We start from the raw sequence: 21,393 nt of genomic DNA, 5'->3' as shown, positions 1-21,393 counted from the left end.
AGATAATAATGACGAATGAGGGTAGATCGATGGACAGAGACGCATAGCAGCAGCAGTGCTAACCTAGTAGGATGCTTCTATCCGCTTTGTTGCTGTGTACAGTAGGAAATACGAACGTATCTGCGTATTGGAACCGTTAACACCAACAAAGCCTTATAAGAACACTTACACTGGCAGGGAATCATACCCTGAGGTGGCACGCACACACACGCACACACACACACACACACACACACACACACACACACACACACACACACACACACACACACACACACACACACACACACACACACACACACACACACACACACACACACACACACAGAGAGAGAGAGAAACAACCTATATCCCAAAGCACTAACCTGGGATCAGTTTTAATAACAGGCAGCACTTGGGTTGGCATGGGGATGGGGGCTGGCGCTCAGGTGAGCTGATCCCAGATAAGTAGTGCTTGGGGCGTCTGCTTTGTAATGAGGTGCAGTGGGAGAGGAGGAGCAGGTTGGTAGTTATGACAGTTTCCTCAGTGAACAGTCCCTCTGAGGGCAGGCCCAGGCTGGGAACAGGGATGTAATGAATAAGTGAAGTGTGTGTGTGTGTGTGTGTGTGTGTGTGTGTGTGTGTGTGTGTGTGTGTGTGTGTGTGTGTGTGTGTGTGTGTGTGTGTGTGTGTGTGTGTGTGTGTGTGTGTCTGTGTGGCCGTGCGTATGTGTTTGTGAGCAGGCTGGGGACAGGGAACAGGAAGAGGTAATGAAGAAGTGAACCCCTGAGGCAGACAGAGTCACGCTCACTGAATCACTCCATCTACTCACATTATCCTGCCATAACATATCAGAACCCCGCCCCTCTTATCTACAGCTAGAAGCTGGGAGTCAGGAGCCGCACTGGGGATTCTGCCGGCGTAAGCCTAGTCTCCTACTTACAAGTCGTAGAACAGATATTGTGGTGTGTGTGCGTGAGTCAGTGTCGTAAACAGAAATTCGTTGTTGAGTGGGTCTGCAGATATTTGGGTGGGCCCCCAACAAAAGGGAAGGAGCTAACTTCCTGTAATTGTACACATTTTGCCATAGGGCAAAGAGAAGCATTTGCATTTTTATAGCTAATGTAATGCTATTCTACACATTTTACATGTACATTTTACTCATTTTGGCAGACACTCTTATCCAGAGAGACTTACAGTAGTGAGTGCAAATATGTCCGTACTGTTTTGTTCTGCCATGAGTACATGAGTAGTGCCATGAGGCTGATAGAAAATGTTGCTGTTTTAACCTGTCCAGGACTGGGGAACCCCGTTCCGCTAGCGGAACCCCTCGCCAACAGCCAATGAAATTGCAGGGCGCCAAATTCAATCAACAGAAATCTCATAATTAAATTTTCTCAAACATACAAGTATTAGACACCATTTTAAAGATAGAATTCTTGTTAATCCAACCACAGTGTCTGATTTCAAAAAAGCTTTTCGGCGAAAGCAGAACATATCATTATGTTAGGTCAGCAACTAGTCACAGAAAGCATACAGCGATTTTCCAACCAAAGAGAGGAGTCATAAAAAGCAGAAATATTGATCAAATTAATCACTAACCTTTGATATTCTTCATCAGATGACACTCCCGGGACAACATGTTACACAATACGTTTTATATGTTTTGTTCGATCAAGTTCATATTTATATCCAAAAACCTCAGTTTACATTTGGCTTTGCCTCCAAAACATCCCATGAATTTGCACAGAGCCACGTCAAATCACAGAAATACTCATAATAAACATTAATAAAAGATACAAGTGTTATTCACAGATTTAAAGATATACTTCTCCTTAATGCAACCACTGTGTAAGATTTCAAAAAAACTTTACGGAAAAAGCAAACCATGCAATAATCTGAGTACGGCGCTCAGAGACCAACACAACCCAATAAGATATCTGTCATGTTGGAGTCAACACAAGTCAGAAATAGCATTATAAATATTCACTTACCTTTGATGATCTTCGTCAGAATGCACTTCCAGGAATCCCAGTTCCACAATAAATGTTTGATTTGTTCCATAAAGTCCATCATTTATGTCCAAATTCCTCCTTGTTGTTTGCGCGTTCAGTACACAATCTAAACTCACGACGCGCGGGCAGGTCCAGGCAAAAGTTCAGATGAAAAGTCATATTACAGTCCGTAGAAACATGTCAAACTAAGTATAGAATCAATCTTTAGGATGTTTTTAACATGAATCTTCAATAATGTTCCAACCGGAGAATTCCTTTGTCTTCAGAAAAGCAAATGGAACAGAGCTCGCTCTCACGTGAATGAGCATCACGAGCACAAACCCCTCTCATTCGGTCCCACTTCACAGTAGAAGCGTCAGACAAGGTTCTAAAGACTGTTGACATCTAGTGGAAGCCTTGGGAGACGCTTAGGAGAGTGCAACATGACCCATATCCCACTGTATCTTCAATAGGGAATGAGTTGAAGAACGACCAACCTCAGATTTCCAACTTCCTGGTTGGATTTTTTCTCAGGTTTTTGCCTGCCATATGTGTTCTGTTATACTCACAGACATCATTCAAACAGTTTTAGAAACTTCAGAGTGTTTTCTATCCAAATACTAATAATATGCATATATTCGCAACTGGGACTGAGTAGCAGGCAGTTTACTCTGGGCACCTTTTCATCCAAATGTGAAAATGCTGCCCCCTATCCATAACAAGTTCTGCAATTCTATGCATTTTGCCATGGGGCAGAGAGGAAAATGTGCAGTTTCATAGCACATCTCATGCTATTCTACACATGTCGCCATGAGGCGGAAAGAAAATGTTGCATTTTAAAAGCTCATTAAAGCTAAATAATATAGGTGTGTTTACTGTGATAAAGGCACTGGTTTATGAGCTGTCTTGTTTTCTAATTGAACAATTCAAAAAGCAATGGCATGGTGCATATAGCCATAGAAGCACAGTGACATATGCCTCAATGCAGTCATATCCATGGCTTATTGTGGGTGTGGCTTTCAGTTAGTTATATACAGTACCAGTCAAAAGTTTAGGCTCTCCTACTCATTCAAGGGTTTTTCTTTATTTTTACTATTACTAGAATAATAGTGAAGACATCAAAACTATGAAATAACATGTATGGAATCATGTCGTAAACCAAGTATCCACCCTTTGCCTTGATGATATATTTGCACAGTCTTGGCATTCTCTCAAACAGCTTCATGAGGTAGTCAGCTGGAATGCATTTCAATTAACAGGTGTGCCTTGTTAAAACTTAATTTGGGGAATTTCTTTCCTTCTTAATGCGTTTGAGCCAGTCAGTTGTGTTGTGACAAGGTAGGGGTGGTATAAAGAAGATAGCCCTATATGGTAAAAGACCAAGTCCATATTAAGGCAAGAACAGTTCAAATAAGCAAAGAGAAATGACAGTTCGTCATTACTTTAAGACATTAAGGTCAGTCAATCCGGAAAATGTCAAGAACTTTGAATGTTTCTTCAACATCAAGGGCTATGATGAAACTGGCTCTCATGAGGACCGCCACAGGAAAGGTAGACCCAGAGTTACCTCTGCTGCAGAGGATAAATTCATTAGAGATACCAACCTCAGAAATTACAGCCCACATAAATACAGTTCAAGTAACAGATACATCTCAACATCAACTGTTCAGATGAGACTGCTTGAATCAGACCATGGTTGAGTTGCTGCAAAGAAAACACTACTAAAGGACACCAATAATAGGAAAAGAATTGCTTGGGCCAAGAAACACGAGCAATGGACGTTAGACTGGTGGAAATCTGTCTTTTGATCTGATGAATCCAAATTTTAGATTTTTGGTTCCAAACGCTGTCTCTTTGTGAGACGCAGAATAGGTGAACAGATGATCTCCACATGTGTGGTTCTCACCGTGAAGCATGGAGGAGGAGGTGGGATGGTGTGGGGGTGCTTTGCTGGTGACACTGTCTGTGATTTGTTTAGAATTCAAGGCACACTTAACCAGCATGGCTACCACAGCATTCTGCAGCGATACACCATCCCATCTAGTTTATGCTTAGTGGGACTATCATTTGTTTTTCAACAGGCCAATGACCCAGCACACCTCCAGGCTGTGTAAAGGCTATTTGACCAAGAAGGAAAGTGATGGAGTGCTGCATCAGATGACCTGGCCTCCACAATCACCCGACGTCAACCCAATTGAGATGGTTTGGGATGAGTTGCACCGCAGAGTGAAGGAAAAGCAGCCAACAAGTGCTCAGCATATGCGGGAACTCCTTCAAGACTGTTGGAAAAGAATTCGAGGTGAAGCTGGTGGAGAGCATGCCAAGAGTGTGCAAAGCTGTCATCAAGACAAAGGGTGGCTACTTTGAAGAATCTCAAGGATAAAATAAATTTTTTGTTGAACACTTTTTTAGTTATTACATGATTCCATTGTATTGGTCACATACACATGGGTAGCAGATGTTAATGCGAGTGTAACAAAATGTTTGTGCTTCTAGTTCCGACAGTGCAGTAATATCTAACAAGTAATCTAACAAATTCACAACGACAACCTTACACACATAAATGTAAAGGGATGAATAAGAATATGTACATATAAATATATGGATAAGCCATGGCCATGCGGCATAGGCAAGATGCAGTAGATGGTATAGAATACAGCATATACATATGAGATGAGTAATGTAGGATATGTAGACATTATTAAAGTGGTGTTATTTAAATTGACTAGTGATACCTTTATTAAATCCATTTATTAAATGTATTAAAGTGACAAGAGATTTGAGTCTGTATGTTGGCAGCAGCCACTCTATGTTTGTCTGTTTAACAGTCTGATGGCCTTGCGATAGAAGCTGTTTTTCAGTCTCTCGGTCCCAGCTTTGATGCACCTGTACTGACCTCGCCTTCTGGATGGTAGCGGGGTGAACAGGCAGTGGCTCGGGTGGTTGTTGCCCTTGATGATCTTTTTGGCCTTCCTGTGACATCGGATGCTGTAGGTGTCCTGGAGGGCAGGAAGTTTGCCCCCGGTGATGCATTGTGCAGATCGCACTACCCTCTGGTGAGCCTTGCGGTTGTGGTCGGAGCAGTTGCCGTACCAGGCGGTGATACATCCTGACAGGATGCTTTCGATTGTGCATGTGTAAAAGCTTGTGAATGTTTTAGGTGACAAGCCAAATTTCTTCAGCCTCCTGAGGTTGAAGAGGCGCTGTTGCGCCTTCTTCACCACGCTGTCTGTGTGGGTGGACCATTTCAGTTTGTCTGTAATGTGTACGCAGAGGAACTTAAAACTTTACACCTTCTCCACTACTGTCCTGTCGACGTGGATGGGAGGATGCTCCCTCTGCTGTTTCCTGAAGTCCACGATCATCTCCTTTGTTTTGTTGACGTTGAGTGAGACGTTATTTTCCTGACACCACACTCCGAGGGCCCTCACCTCCTCCCTGTAGGCCGACTTGTCGTTGTTGGTAATCAAACCTACCACTGTAGTGTCGTCTGCTAACTTGATGATTGAGTTGGAGGCGTGCATGGCCACGCAGTCATGGGTGAACAGGGAGTACAGGAGAGGACTGAGAACGCATCCTTGTGGGGCCCCAGTGTTGAGGATCAGTGGGGTGGAGATGTTGTTTCCTACCCACACCACCTGGGGGCGGCCCGTCAGAAAGTCCAGGACCCAGTTAGAGAGGGCAGGGTTGAGACCCAGGGTCTCGAGTTTAATGATGAGTTTGGAGGGTACTGTGGTGTTGAATGCTGAGCTGTAGTCAATGAACAGCATTCTTACATAGGTATTCCTCTTGTCCAGATGGGATAGGGCAGTCTGCAGTGTGATGGCGATTGCGTCGTCTGTGGACCTATTGATATGATTCTTGACTAGTCTGTCAAAGCACTTCATGATGACAGAAGTGAGTGCTACGGGGCGATAGTCATTTAGTTTAGTTACCTTAGCTTTCTTGGGAACAGGAACAATGGTGGCCATCTTGAAGCATGTTGGCACAGCAGACTGGGATAGGGATTGTTTGAATATGTCCGTAAACACACCAGCCAGCTGGTCTGCGCATTTTCTGAGGACGTGGCTAGGGATGCCGTCAGGGCCGGCAGCCTTGCGAGAGTTAACAAGTTTAAATGTTTTAGATCCTGCCACATACGTCTCGTGTTGAGCCATTGAATTGCGACTCTACTTTGCCTATATACTGACGCTTTGCTTGTTTGTATTGATGTATTGCTAGGCAGATGTTTTATACAGTACTGTATCTCAATATTGCTATAGTATAAAATTACAGTTGAATATTTTAGTGCTTTACTGAAGCACACATCTCAAAAACGATGTTCTGTCTGAGCAAACATGGCCCCATGTGGATTTTCAGTGGACAAGGTAGGCATGGGCTAGCCATTACCAAGCCCACACCAAGCAGGGACTCATTAGAATATTTTAGGGGTGTGGTATGCACACAGTGTGTTGCTCAGAATATCATTCAAGTGTTCTGTTCTGTGATGCCCAAATTGGTTGTCTTTCTGATACAATGTATCACATCCCCCCAATACCTTTAAGGCTTGGAAATTATGCAATTTATCCATTAAATTAATTTGTAATAAATAAATAATAATTAAATACATTTCTATTAAATAGAAAATGCGCATCGGCCCAATGTGACCCGACATGGGGTCAAGATGTTTGCCTACATTGGGCCCACCATGTGCAAATGTGGGCATGTTTGCTGGGAAAAGATAGGCTTATTTCAGGCAAAGTGAGGGCTGCCTTCACCAGATAATGGGCTGCCCACACTGGGCCACACTAGGCAAATGCCTTGGGGGCCAACGTGGAGCTGATGAGCAAAGGCGCATTGGCCCAATGTTGGCAGCCTACATGAGGCAAATATTTTAGCCCGCATTGGGCCCACATCCTGTTAATGTGGACATGTTTGCTGGGGTCTTATGCTGACATAGAAAAGGAGTTGAATGGACCATGGTATTCAATAAGGATGTGCTACACTGACCAAGGCCAGCTTTCTTTGTGTATGGATTTTCTGTTCAGGCTTCTGGTAATTCATTTCTGTTGTGTGTTGGACCTAGGATGAGCTCAGCCCATTTCTTTTCAGGGTAGTTACAATACTGTTCAGTGTCCATGAGAAATGAGGAGAGAGTGCAAGGGAGAGGATGGAGAGAGAGAAAATGAGAGTAGAGAGTATGAGGGGGAGGTGAGAGAGAGGGAGCGAGAGAGAAAGGGAGGACAAGAAAGGGATCTATTTCCTTGTTATTTTGTGGTAAACAATCAGTCAATCCCAGAATTCACCCAGCTGAGACTCTGACACACACACACACACACACACACACACACACACACACACACACACACACACACACACACACACACACACACACACACACACACACACACACACACACACACACACACAGATGAGAGAGAGCACTCTGACATGACTTTCAAAAGAAGGATCAATCATTAAGTCTCTCGACGTTAACTCTCCAAAAATTCAGCACTACCCGAGAGCGTTACTCTCCCAGACACACTAAGCAAGCATCTCCATTCCTCATCAGTGTTTAAAACACCAATAAGCCAAAAAACAATTACCCTCAGACACACCACTCAGGTAAACAAACACAGCAGAGTGCTATCTTTGAGTGTCCTCTGAAAACCTTGTGATATTACAGCCCTATGCCTTCATTGACGTAGATTATTCCAAATGATTCACATCATAAATATTTAATTTAATGATTATATGCATTAACAATGAATTAAGTGAAATTCAGCCAAATTCAAAAACAAACACTACTTATTTTTCACCCAACTATCAATTGAGAAAACAGATGTAGGTTGAAGCCAAAGCCAGAATGGGATTTGCTCATAGCAGGGACATACATCATTGTAAATTATTCTTTGTAGAATAGACATCTGCCTTGGGCCTTCAAAGAGAGAGACCAACATGTGCTTTATCTTGCACGCTGAACCCTCCCAGAGGGCTCCACATTGACTCCAAGCAGCCATCTTGGGCCATACTAATGAACATCACTCTTCAGACAAGACTCCAGTTGTCAGACTTTAGATTTACAAGATAAAACTGACAAGATGGTTTGATTCTTCTTACTCCTAAATAATTACTCTTACTCCTAAAGAACATCTCTATTCAGGCTAGGCTCATCTCTCTTCAGACCACAGAATAAAACTTACTCCTAAGGCCATCATTTTCTTTGTTTTTTTCCAGGATAAAGGTGACAAGACGGTTTTATTCTTCTTACCCCTAGAACATTCTTCACACTCTTCAGTGTCAACCTGATTTTTCTCTAGATTTTACAGGATACAACTTTTTTTTTTCTCTGCTGGACACAGACATACTGCTCCGTTTTATAAGTGGTCTAGTTGCACCTCAGTAACTGCTGAACAAAATAAGTGCTGTTTCACCCAACTGCCACACAAGCATATTTTATAAGTATGTTGATATTTCGTATTTTTGCATTCCCAACGAGCCTTAAGCCAATCAGAGTAATCGTTTCTCTTGTAATATTTGTCCGTAAAATATTCCTGTCTTACAGCCTACAACCTACAACCTCAGCATCGATGGGATGTCAAGAAACAAACCAGTATCCTCTCTATGGCTTGAAGAAGCACTGGTTCCACAATGAACTTTGCGAAACAAATGCCAAAGGTATCAGCAGAACATCTTGTTAAGGATACAACATGTCCTTCTCCAGTAGGAGCTCTGCGTAGTGTACAGTGTGTGTCAGATTGTGGTGGGTTGTAGGTTGTAAAACGTGCATGGATTTAATTGAAATCCTTAAGCAAAGCCCACAGTACATATGTAAGTCAAGTGTCGATCTCCTTCCAATCACTCAATGCACAATCTCTCGCTCGTGTACACACACACCACCATAACCAACGACAGACGTTTATGAGGTGAAACCCTTTTTCCAATCAAATTAGCATAATGCAGACAGACCCCTCAGGTGACGGGACTGATCAGGGAGAAGCCTCTATGACAGAGCAGTCATATTTAATGCAGGTGCTCTCACTTGTCGTATCAGCTATGGGCCTGGGTGCTGAGCGAATTAAAATGCATCAGCCATGTCAATGCAGTATATCACCCAAAACAGCATGGTAGCTTCAATGTCCCCTTCCTATAGTACCAGGCCACCATATGCAGTGCGTAGTAAACTGGCTTCAATCTAGTTTTGATCATTTATCAACTTATGATTTAAAGGTTATTACATGTGCAGTATGTTGAAAGTACATAAGGTTGTTTTTCTTGGATGTTTTATGTTCCCCCTCCCGACCCCCCCCCCCCCTTCATTCTATCCTATTTACATTTACATTTAAGTCATTTAGCAGACGCTCTTATCCAGAGCGACTTACGGTGAGAAGAGTCCTGCTGCATATTCTAAAACAACCTGCTTCTATTTCAGCCCATGTGTAAATATTTGGTTCAAAATTGTTTTTTTAAATGATCAAAATAAAATGTATCAATCAATCAACCAACCATTCCAATTTAGAATAAACCACACAAAACCTTCTCATTCCTCAAATTCACTATTCCCACCTACTTCTACACCAAAGCCCACATACTATCATTGACACTTGTTAAAACATCAAGACTCCAAACTGACCAGTGGTTTACACAATTGGGATTGTTCAGTCGAGTAATGGTGATGGGTGAACATAACAGACAGCCGGCTAATACAGGTCAAGTCATGTGGAATAACGGAGCCGTCTGTCCCTGTTTGATCTTAGTCTTCAGTGGTCCTGATGGGGGACGAGGAGATGTGTTAGGATATTTCAGCCCATCCCTGTCCCTTGACCTGGAGCCCCTATTACCAGGCTCTCTCAGGCTTGTCACTCTGATTCAGTGTTGCTTTGCAGATGGAGGCTTTGAGCTTCAGAAAGCACCGCTTGCCCTCTGGAGGAGGTGTCTTACCCAGACACACTACCTCTTACCCTGATACTATAATTGCCAATGTGTGCTGAGCGCTCTTGTGCAAAAATGGTGGTTGGGCATCAACCAGGTTGGTGCTACAGTACCTAATGGTAGTGGATGGGGTACGAAAGCACCACACAATGTTAAAAGCTTCTTCTATCCACAGAAAAAAAAAGAAGATATTTTTCCGCCATGCATCATCCAGCCCAGCATCACATTATACAGTGAGCCAGGCACTAGTCATTCTGTTCAAAGCCTTTTCAGATGTCACAATCCACAAAAGACCGTCCGTCCGGCTCACTAGCTATCTAGCTATTGGTTTCAGGCGCTAAGCCCAGGCTCAGCTGACATATCAGTGCGCTAGTGATCCATGGCACTGATAGCGTTTGGCTGTTTTGACAGGGGGTTGAGATTGTTTTGTGTTTCTGTGGGTTGGTGTAAGGGAGGGAGGGATGGAAAGTGGGCCGGTGGCCATCAGAACTCTGGGGATTTATCGCAGCCAGCTGTGTAGCATTGATTTACACCCCAGCAACACAGGTCTCTTAACTCAGAGCTCAAACCTCCAGGGCTTCCTCTCTCTGTCATTGATTCCACAGAGTGATTCGATCCATGGTGACTCCTCATCCTTCTACTATCAACGTGTCATATGGTGACTGTCATATATAGTGGTTGGTTGCATTTGTGTTCATAGTGGATCAAATTCAACTCGATTCCATGGGCAGTTGTAAAAGCGATGGTATCATAACTGCCATATACGGTGGTTCGTATTGATGTAGTTTTGTGTTAACTTCTTGAGAATACAGGGGGTGCTATTTTTCCATTAGCATAATTTGCTCTACAGATTAAACTGCCTCTTATTCAATTATTGCTCTTACTATATGCATATAAATAATACCATTGGAAAGAAAACAATCTCTAGTTTCTAAAACCGTTTCAATTTTGTCTCTGAGTGATACAGAAGTCATTTGACAGCACTTTCCATGACCAAGAAGAAAAAAGCAAGATGTGTATGCCAGCTTCAACGCTCTGCCTATATATGGTCGTGCCCCCTATGACCCGAAACACACCTCATTGGCCTTCCTCTGGGTGTCAAGAGGACGTCAGAGGAAAAATATCTTGTTTATCTGGGACTGACGTGAAATGAGAGCTAATTCTTTGGCGTGACCGACAACTTCCGGTTGTCTAAATCGTGCGACTTGTAGCTGCGATTGTCTTCTGTTGTGCGGCCATTATGGATGAAAACTATCTCCGTCTCGAAGTTTGTTTGATACATGTGACCAGATCATCGTAATGTATGTTTTTTCAATATAGTTTAATCAGATTATTTGAATTTTTTCGGGAGTTTTGTGGTGTTCCGTTGTCTGATTTTATTTACGTTTGAGAGATCCGTGCCACTCGACCAGTACCTGTGCTAAATGGAGTGGGAAAGGAACAATTCTGAACGGAACCAACGACTCATCTTGACAAAGGACACTTTGATCAACATTCTGATGAAAGATCAGCCATAGTAAGACCCAATTTACGATGTTATATCATATCTGTTGTGCATGTGAACTGGCCGTGGGCGCCTAGCCGAATCTGCCTGGTATAGCTATGCTAATTTAGCGCTACATTTTGTTTTCGTTATAAAACATTTAATAAATCTGAAATATTGTTTGGATTCACCAGATGTTGGGCTTTCAATATCTGTACGCTGTGTATTTTTCTGAAATGTTTTAAGATGAGTAATTCGTTATATGACGTTGGTCTCTGTAATTGTTCTGGCTGGGTCAGCACTATTTCAGATTGCAGCTGCAATGTAGAACTGTGATTTATACCTGAAAAATGCACATTTTTCCAAAAAAAAACTATGCTATACCATAAATATGTTATGTTATCAGACTGTCATCTTATGAAGTTGTTTCTTGGTTAGTGGCTATATATATTTTTATTTAGTCGAATTAGTGATAGCTACTGACGCAGGAAAAAGCTGTTGGGAGTAAAAAAATCCTGTCCTTTGCTAACGTGGTTAGCTAATAGATTTACATATTGTGTCTTCCCTGTAAAACATTTAAAAAATCTGAAATGGTGGCTTTATTCACAAGACCTGTATCTTTCATCTGGTGTCTTGGACTTGTGATTTAATGATATTTAGATGCTACAAGTTACTTGTGACGCTATGCTAGCTATGCTACTCAGTGGGGGGGGGGGGGGGGGGTGCTACCGGATCAGGGTTGGTGACTCGTGAGAAGTTAATCGTGGTTCAAACTTGGCATAATTCCATGGGACTGTTGCTGTCATGGTTTGCTAACTTTAAAACAGATATCTACAGCTGTTGGCATTACAGTATACCCCTTAAATTAAAATCTGGACTTCAAAGCCAGATCCACTACTTTTTTGCATTCTTCCTCTCTAGTCAGGGAGTGATTTAGAACTGGGACACAAGCCGTGTGCAATTAATTATCAGGTAGAACTGAAAACCAGTAGTACTCTGGACCTCGTAGGGTAACATTTGAAAATGCCGGGTATATGCTTTATACCCTTGTCTTTATCTCCTCGTCCTTGTGTGGTAAATTATCTCCGAAAACAATAAGCAAGGGCTCTGCTCTGCCCCTCAATTTTCTCAGAAAGCCATCTATATTTTCATTTCTCCTGTCCAATAAAAATGTCAGATGGTGTAAAGTCGGGCGACACCTCGCCCTCCATCACACATTACATTGTCCTTGATCTCCGACCTGTCATTTATGGTGTCCACGGCAACCCATCGCCTGGTAACCAATCCTTCTGACCTCAAGACAGCAGAGAAGCTCAGCTGTATGATCACGAATGTTAGCACAGGAAGAATGCACTTGAGTGGCCAGAGAACTTTATGTGCTTAGGAATTGCTTTGAGAAATTGTTCTTTCAGTGGATTTTTTTGTTGTTATTCAATAGAAACCTTCACCTTATCTGTACTGAACCATGTCTCCGCAGATCAGCCATAGTTGTTAAAACAAATGTTTCTTTATCTACAATACTGTAAGAACTTGGTCAACTGATTAATGTGAATGGCCTTGAATAACAATGTTAAATGATCCAGCATTTGAACATCTCTTTTTAAAACTACTGTACCAGCAACTTGCATAACTAGGCCTTCAATCTGTTCTAGTACAACTAATATAACATTCATGTCACTATGAAGATTTCAGTATTAACTGCATGTGTTCTTCATGGCTTCAAACAGCCCTGATAGCCCTACAGCCTATATACTACAGCTCAGCTCTTGCCTGCCACACACACACACACACAAAAACACAAATAACACACACAGCTCCTGCCACAGCCCACAGCCTTGTTAAGCCACCTCCCAAATAAAAAGTTTACTATAGAATACTACGGTACTTACTATAGAATTCTGTAGTAAACTGTTGCGTACTGTAGAATAATTTGTTGCGTGATTAACAGACATTTCGATGACTGAAATTGGTTCAACTACTTGAATTACGTTTTGGTTTTTTTCTCTTCTGTGAGCTCGATATGCAGTTTCTGCATTTCGACTTTGCCAATCGATCCACCTGACACGTGTGGCATATCAAGAAGCTGATTAAACAGCATGGTCATTACACAGGTGCACCTTGTGCTGGGGACAATAAAAGGCCACCCTAAAATGTGTAGTTTTGTCACGCAACACAATGCCACGCAGGAATGTCCACCAGAGCTGTTGCCAGAGAATTTAATGTTAATTTCTCTACCATTAGCCACCTCCAATGTCGTTTTAGATAATTTGGCAGTACGTTCAACCAGCCTCAAAACTGCAGATCCCGTGTAACCACGCCAGCCCAGGACCCCCACATCCGGCTCCTTCACCTGCGATATCATCTGAGACCAGCCACCTGGAGAGCTGATGAAACTTCGGGTTTGCACAACTGAAGAATTTCTCCACAAACTGTCAGAAACCATCTCAGGGAAGCTCATCTGCATGCTTGTCATCCTCACCAGGGTCTTGACCTGACTGTAGTTCGGTGTCATAACCGACTTCAGTGGGCAAATGCTCCCCTTCAAATGCTCCCCGTGTGCTCTTCACTGATGAATCCCGGTTTCAACTGTACCGGGCAGATGGTAGACAGAGTGTACGGGTGGGCGAGCAGTTTGCTGATGTCAACGTTGTGAACAGAGTGCCCCATGGTGGCAGTGGGGTTATGGTATGGGCCATAAGCTACGGACAACGAACAAAATTGCATTTTATCAATGGAAATTGTGAATGAACAGAGATACCGTGACGAGATCCTGGTGCCCATTGTCGTGCTATTCATCCGCCACCATCACCTTATGTTTCAGCATGATAATGGCCCCATGTCGCAAGGATCTGTACACAATTCCTGGAAGCTGAAAATGTCCCAATTCTTCATTGGCCTGCATACTCACCAGACATGTCACCCATTGAGTATGTTTGGGATGCTCTGGACTGACGTGTAAGACGGTGTGTTCCAGTTCCCACCAATATCCAGCAACTTCACACAGCCATTGAAGAGGAGTAAGACAACATTCCACAGGCCACAATCAACAGGATGATCAACTATGTTAAAGGAGATGTGTCGATTTCCATGAGGCAAACGGTGGACATACCTAGGGCTGTTGCGGTGATCATATTACCACCACACCGACAGTCATGAGTCATGAACAAAGTCAAATTCCATTGATTCACAGTAATCTACTATTATGCACCCTGGACATGTATTGGTAGTACCCAACTTGCTAACAACCATCAGGTCGCTAATGGTACTCAGTGCTCTATTGTCACTCTGACGTCAATGCAAATGCAATTGAAAATCACAACAAACACTCATCAAAACAGTATCATGCTTTTAAAACTCACCTCACTGTGATGATCAATTTGAAGAAAGAAGTTCAACAACAGGTTGAAACTGAGTGGTATTTCTTTTTGGGTGGATGTTGTTTCAAAGCCTAACACAACGAAATGGACAGCGCTTTCTAAGGGGATGATTCATTCAAAACACCCATATGCAAATTAGAGCCTATGCATATGCATTGGTCTATATATGAGCCCAACGTAAATAAAATATTGATTGTGCATTACATAGCCTATCGCATTTTAAGCATAGCAGAAAAAATATATCTTTGGTACATAATTGGTCTAGCCCAGGTATTCCCAAACTACGCAATGCTGTCAGGGGTAAGCCAAATAAAAATGTGATTCACACTTAATAATAATAATTTGTATTTGTTTAATTTTATTTTTCTTCACATTTTCAAACAGTCTATTTATATTTTCTAACGGGGCTATACATTTGGGTGAGGTTTTTTCTCGAGTAGCCTCTTTTCACTGCCAAAAATAAAATTGAAACATCTAGTGTTCAGCAGAATAACAACACAATGTCAAATACAGGTAGCCTAGTCAAATAATTAACATCCAATCACATTAACCGTTACTCTCTCGCAGGAATTCCACTAACGGCCCGTATGTAGCCAAACGTAGATGCTGCTCATGTTGGTATCTGTACTGATGACGCAAAAACCATGACAGGGAGACATAATGGGTACACTGCAGCATCCACTGAGAGGCTCTTGCTGCCAAGGGAATGCCTGACAGCTTGAAAGACGTTTTGGACACTACAATGAAAATGGTTAACTTTGGTAAAGCAGGGCCCCTGAACTCTTGTGTATTTTCTGCACTACGCAATGAGATGGGCAGTGATCATGCAACGCTTTTACAACATACAGAGGTGTACTGGGTATCAAGGGGCGAAGGGGCGAAAATTGAGAGACGAGCTCAAAGTTTTCTTTACTGACCATAATTTTCCTACTGACCGCTTGCATGATGACACGTTTCTCACACGACTGGCCTATCTGGGTGATGTTTTTTCTCGCCTGAATGATCTTAATCTAGGATTACAGAGACTCTCCGCAACTATATTCAATGTGCGGGACAAAATGGAGGCTATGATTAAGAAGTCGGAGCTCTTCTCTGTCTGCATTAACAAGGACAACACACAGGTCTTTCCATCATTGTATGCTTTTTGTGGGCAAATGAACTCAAGCTTACAGACAATGTCAAATGTAATATAGTGAAGGACCTGAGTGAGTTGGGTGCGCAATTATGCACGTACTCTCCCAAAACGGATGACACAAACAACTGGATTCGTTATTGCTTTCATGCCCTGCCTACAGTCCACTTACCGATATCTGAACAAGAGAGCCACATCGAAATTGCCACAAGCGGTTCTGTGAAAATTTTATTTAATCAGAAGCCACTGCCAGATTTTTGAATTGGGCTGCGCTCAGAGTATCCTGCCTTGGTAAATCGTGCTGTTAAGACACTGATGCCCTTTGCAACCACGTACCTATGTGAGAGTGGATTCTCGGCTGTCACTAGCATGAAAACTAAATACAGGCACAGACTCTGTGTGGAAAATGATTCAAGACTGAGACTCTCTCACTCTTCAAGCACAACCTTCTCATTAACCTGTGGTGAGTTATTCAAAATTTTCAATTAACAAATAAGGTTTTATATGTAAGATGGTTAAATAAAGAGCAAAACTATTGATTATTATTATATTATTATTTGTGCACTGGTCCTATAAGAGTTCTTTGTCACTTCCCACGAGCCGGGTTAGGACAAAAACTCACACTCATTCTTATGTTTAATAAATGTATCGTATAGTGTGTGTGTGTGGCAGGTTTACAATGATGGCAAAAAACTACATTTGAGAGTGCGCTGACCCTGGTGCTTGAGGGGTACGCAGCTGGAGGTTGAATGTTTGAAAGGGTACGGGACTATAACAAGTTTGGGAACCACTGGTCTCGACTACACTCCAAAATTAAACAAATTCTAGTAATTGCATTTGAGTATAGACTGTATTATGATGCATACTGGTTGGACTGGTTACCTTATGCCATACTCCAGACTTTATTTTCATGAGTCTAGGAAAGGATTCATAAGCCTAGGCGATGCTGTTGGTTCATTGATTGTGGATGGTGGCTTACAGACTAAGCCTACAATTATAGTGTAATTGATTTTGAATAACCTAGTAATAGGGTATTTCTTTTAATTTTCATAATTAATAGGCTGAAATTACCATTAGCTACAGAATAGCTCACCACTGTGCATGTCCATCTCCTCCTCTCTTTCCTTAATTCCTTTCTCCAGCGTGCAGATTAATGAAATATGTTTCTTTGTGAAAACATGTTAAGATGTTCCCGAACAGATTTCACTTGCTTTCCCAAATTAAGCACTGGGTAGCTTCAGGAACAGGGTTGGAGAGCCTATGGCATACAGAGTTAGCGAGATGACATTTTGGATATATATCGACGGAATTAATCGAACAAAGGGACCATTTGTTATGTTTATCGGACATATTGGAGTGCCGTCAAAGGTAAGGCATGAATTATATCGTTGTTTCTGCATTTTGTGTCGCGCCGGGAGGGTTGAAATATGATGGTCTGTGATTGTTAGCTGGGGTGCTATCCTCAGATAATAGCATTGTTTGCTTTCGCCGTAAAGCATTTTTGAAATCTGACACGTTGGCTGGTTTCACAACAAGTGTAGCTTTAATTTGGTATATTGAATGTGTAATTTCATGAAAGTTTAATTTTTATAGTAATTTATTTGAATTTGGCGCTCTGCATTTTCACTGGATGTTGGCCAGGTGGGACGCTACCGTCCCACATATCCCAGAGAGGTTAAATTGAAAATAATCTGAAGGGTGGAAATATGGTCACTTGATGAGAGAACAGCGTATGCAGCTTTCTTTTGCTATGTTCTCAAATCATCATTAAACAACGGGTGGGTCTAATCCTGGATGCTGATTGGTTAAAACCGCATTCCAGCCAATGTCTACTCCACAAGTTACTTCCAGCTAAAGCTATGACGTTGAAATGCCTATTTACTCCATCTCACTGCGCAAACCATTATCTCATCAGCCCAGCCAGGCAATTTATAAACTTGATCTCCACTATAAAAATTATAGACATTATCTCCCATTTATTTTAGACTAGCATTAGATTTTCAAAAGTGGAGATTTGTATTAACCTTGTTGTCTGTCTCTCTGACATTTGCAACATTGTTTCAATACTGAAATTCGATATCCAGCTGTCCCATAGCATAGTAATGAACTTGTCGGAATGAGACAGACAGGCAGGCAGCTTTTCTCAGCCAATCAAAATCATGAATCAGCTGGCATAATTTTTATGGATATATACAAAGAAATGTCAATAGAAAAAAGGTAAAAAGAAACGAAATGCAGCTAGTTTGCTGTCTTCCCAGCTTCAGTTTGAAGTGATGGTGTTAGCTGTATTGTTGGCTAGCTCCTCTGAACAACAGTGTCCTGACGAGAGAGCACATTTTCTATGCCAGGCGAAATTGCACATCATTAGCTCATTGTTATGGATGTATCCAAATAAATGTCACCAGAAAACAGCTGAAACAAACGCAAATGCAGCTACTTTGCTGTTATTCTGGCTGCACTGTTTGACGTGACTGTAAATTAGCTGTAGTTGGCTAGCTAGCAAGCAAGGGATAAGGACGTTACCAGCCAGTATGGCAATGGAACATTTATAAAGAATGACTGGGTCACGCCCATACAGATACAGAACAAAAAGACTAAAACGACTTGGTCGTATCTCTGGCAACCAAACTGATATAACGATTGACCAGCCAGCTTGGGTAGCAATCCTACATTTGTGTAAGGACTATATCTTGTGGAAGGATTAAATAGAATGAATAAATTAATCAAAATATATATTTTTATTAAAATATTTCAATAGTTAATTAAATAGGTTGGTAACCAGTTATATAGAAGTGATAATATCCTCAACGACAGTGTTTGCAGGATATATTGGCACGGTTTGCCAGCCCTCAACTTTGTCTCGGGCCTAATAACACCAGTGCCAATATATCTTCCAAACATCGGCTTCTCGGGCATTAACACTTAAATAGCCTACAGTATAGTCGCGTCATGCAGCCCATATATGTTTTGATTTCTAAGACATTCTAAGGTTTGTACCATTCACAACTAAAGTAGCCAAATAACTCAAAATCTATAGAATAGGACCTGTTTCAAATGATCACTTTTACACTCAACATAGCCATTTCATATGTGCACTTGCTCCAGAACGGGAATAATATCCTTTCTATTTTATTATTTTAAATTCAACTATATTCGTCTTAATATAAAATCATATAATATAAAATAATCACATGGGACTGATAGTATATCTTGTCTGCTAAATGAACAAGCCTAAAACCTATGACATGGTGCGTAGCCAGATCACATACAGTAGGCCAACTCATATTCTGTTCTTCTGAAATGCATTTTCTTCATATCATAATGTTTCTTTAAACCTGACTAAATTGAATAATGGATTTATTGTGATGTGTATTAAATAGATTTTGTATTACTTTTTTCAATGTAGATGTTCCCAAGGTTCATCAGTGGCTTGTATGCATGTTGGCCTGGATCTGCTAAACATTTTGTATGTTAATCAACGGTCAATTACCATGAGACTTTTGCATGACAATAACCGGCTGACAAAATGTCATGACTGCCACAGCCCTAGTCACACCAGACACTGACTGGTTTTCTGATCCACGCCCCTACCTTTTTTTAAGGTATCTGTGACCAACAGATGCATATCTGTATTCCCAATCATGAGCAATCCATAGATTAGAGTCTAATTCATTTATTTCAATTGACTGATTTTCTTATATGAACTGTAACTCAGTAAAAAAAAATGAAATTGTTGCAATTTGCATTTATATTTCTGTTCAGTGTAGTATAACATTTTGTAGTATACTGTCAAATATTATAGTAAATACTACAGAAATGTCAGCAAAAACAGTATAGTCCGCAAAAACAATAAAAATATATACTATAGTAAATACTAAAGTATTTAATTTGCATATTCCCCCAATTTGTGCTACCCGTAAGTGAAAAATCTACATGCCAAGTACACTGAGTATACAAAGAACATTATGAATAACTCTTCTTTCCATTACATAAACTGACCAGGTGAATTGATATGAAAGCTATGATCCCTTATTGATGTCACTTGTTAAATCCACTTTAATCAGTGTAGATGAAGGGGAGGACACAGGTTAAAAAAGGATTTTAAGCCTTGAGTCAATTGAGACATGGTGTATGTGTGTATGCCATTCAGAGGGTGAATAGGCAAGACAAAATTTGTAAGTGCAGATGCACCGGTTTGTGTCAAGACCTGCAACGCTGCTGTTTTTTCCCCGTTTGTATCAAAAATGGTCCATCACCCAAAGGACATCCAGCCAACTTTACATAACTGTGGGAAGAACTGGAGTCAAGATGGGCCAGCATCCCTGCTTTAGACACCTTGTTGAGTCCACGCCCCTATATTGTCTTCCCTATATATTGTGTTCCCTACAGGTTATAGAAAACAGTAGATGCTCTGAACTCTCCATTCAAAACGCAGTCTTAGCTAACTACAGGTCATGGAAAATTAGCTCATTTAGTATTTTTCCAGTAGGTTTCCTCAAGGAGAAAGCCCTCCACGTCTATGCCAAAGTTAATAAAGCAAACTACAGTATACTACAGTCCGCAAAAAAACACTACAGTAAACACTCGTGTGTGTGTGTGTGTGTGTGTGTGTGTGTGTGTGTGTGTGTGTGTGTGTGTGTGTGTGTGTGTGTGTGTGTGTGTGTGTGTGTGTGTGTGTGTGTGTGTGTGTGTGTGTATGTGGTCAGCTCACTACAGGGGTCTCATACAGTCTCTTAGACAGCCCATCCTCTCCACCCTATATTAGAATCATAATTCAGAAGGACACATTAAAGGGAATGCGTTTGGTTCAGTAATGCACTAACCAGCCCGGTAATAAGGCTCCACTCTTAGGCCTGGCATTACACACACAAGCACATGCACACATGCATGCATGCGCACAACACACAAAAATGAATGCATGCATGCACACACACATACGCACACATCGCACATTCACGCACACACACACACACAAACACACAAACCCACACACACAAAAAAAATGATGCCCTCCAATGAAGTAAATGTTCAATTCAGTCCCAAAATCCAGCAAGAAATCCAAAAATAAGCACAAATCCAAATAATCCAGCTGGAAGAAATTAAGTTAGGATTGATTTGACCTGCTCAGTAGTCTGTAATAATCCAAATGAAAGAATATTCCACAGAAGAAAAAATAATACATGTACTGTATATACAGTGTATAGTATTTGAGTATTTGTAGGCCTTAGAAATAGCCTTCCAAACTTTGTTCCTCAAAAGCAATACTCCACAGAGGGAAATGATCTTGATAATCAGTATAAAAAGTTATTGAAAGTGTTCTCACTTGTACTGTATGTAGTTGAGATAACTAGACTTTTATTCAATCGGAAACGTTTCCTAGTTACAAACATTGTTACACATCCCTCCAATTGACATCATGGGGAAAATAAAGAGTCTACTGTTAGGGATTCATACTTATACATAAGAGCAGCGGCGGCCATACCATTAGTGGCAGCACCCCACTTGTGATAGGTCAAA

The 21,393-nt window shown here is 41.4% G+C and overlaps 1 non-coding gene across 1 annotated transcript; it reads left to right on the top strand.

The window, feature by feature from the left end:
- The first annotated feature begins 20,333 nt into the window (after positions 1–20,333).
- On the top strand, positions 20,334–20,388 carry LOC139556715 (U7 small nuclear RNA). Its single transcript, XR_011671194.1, has one exon. It is a non-coding gene; the product is annotated as a U7 small nuclear RNA (small nuclear RNA).
- Positions 20,389–21,393: the final 1,005 nt, after the last annotated feature.

The sequence above is a fragment of the Salvelinus alpinus genome, chromosome 27 (genome assembly GCF_045679555.1).
Source record: "Salvelinus alpinus chromosome 27, SLU_Salpinus.1, whole genome shotgun sequence".
Lineage (NCBI taxonomy): Eukaryota > Metazoa > Chordata > Actinopteri > Salmoniformes > Salmonidae > Salvelinus > Salvelinus alpinus.
This window is presented reverse-complemented; position numbering and strand designations above follow the sequence as displayed.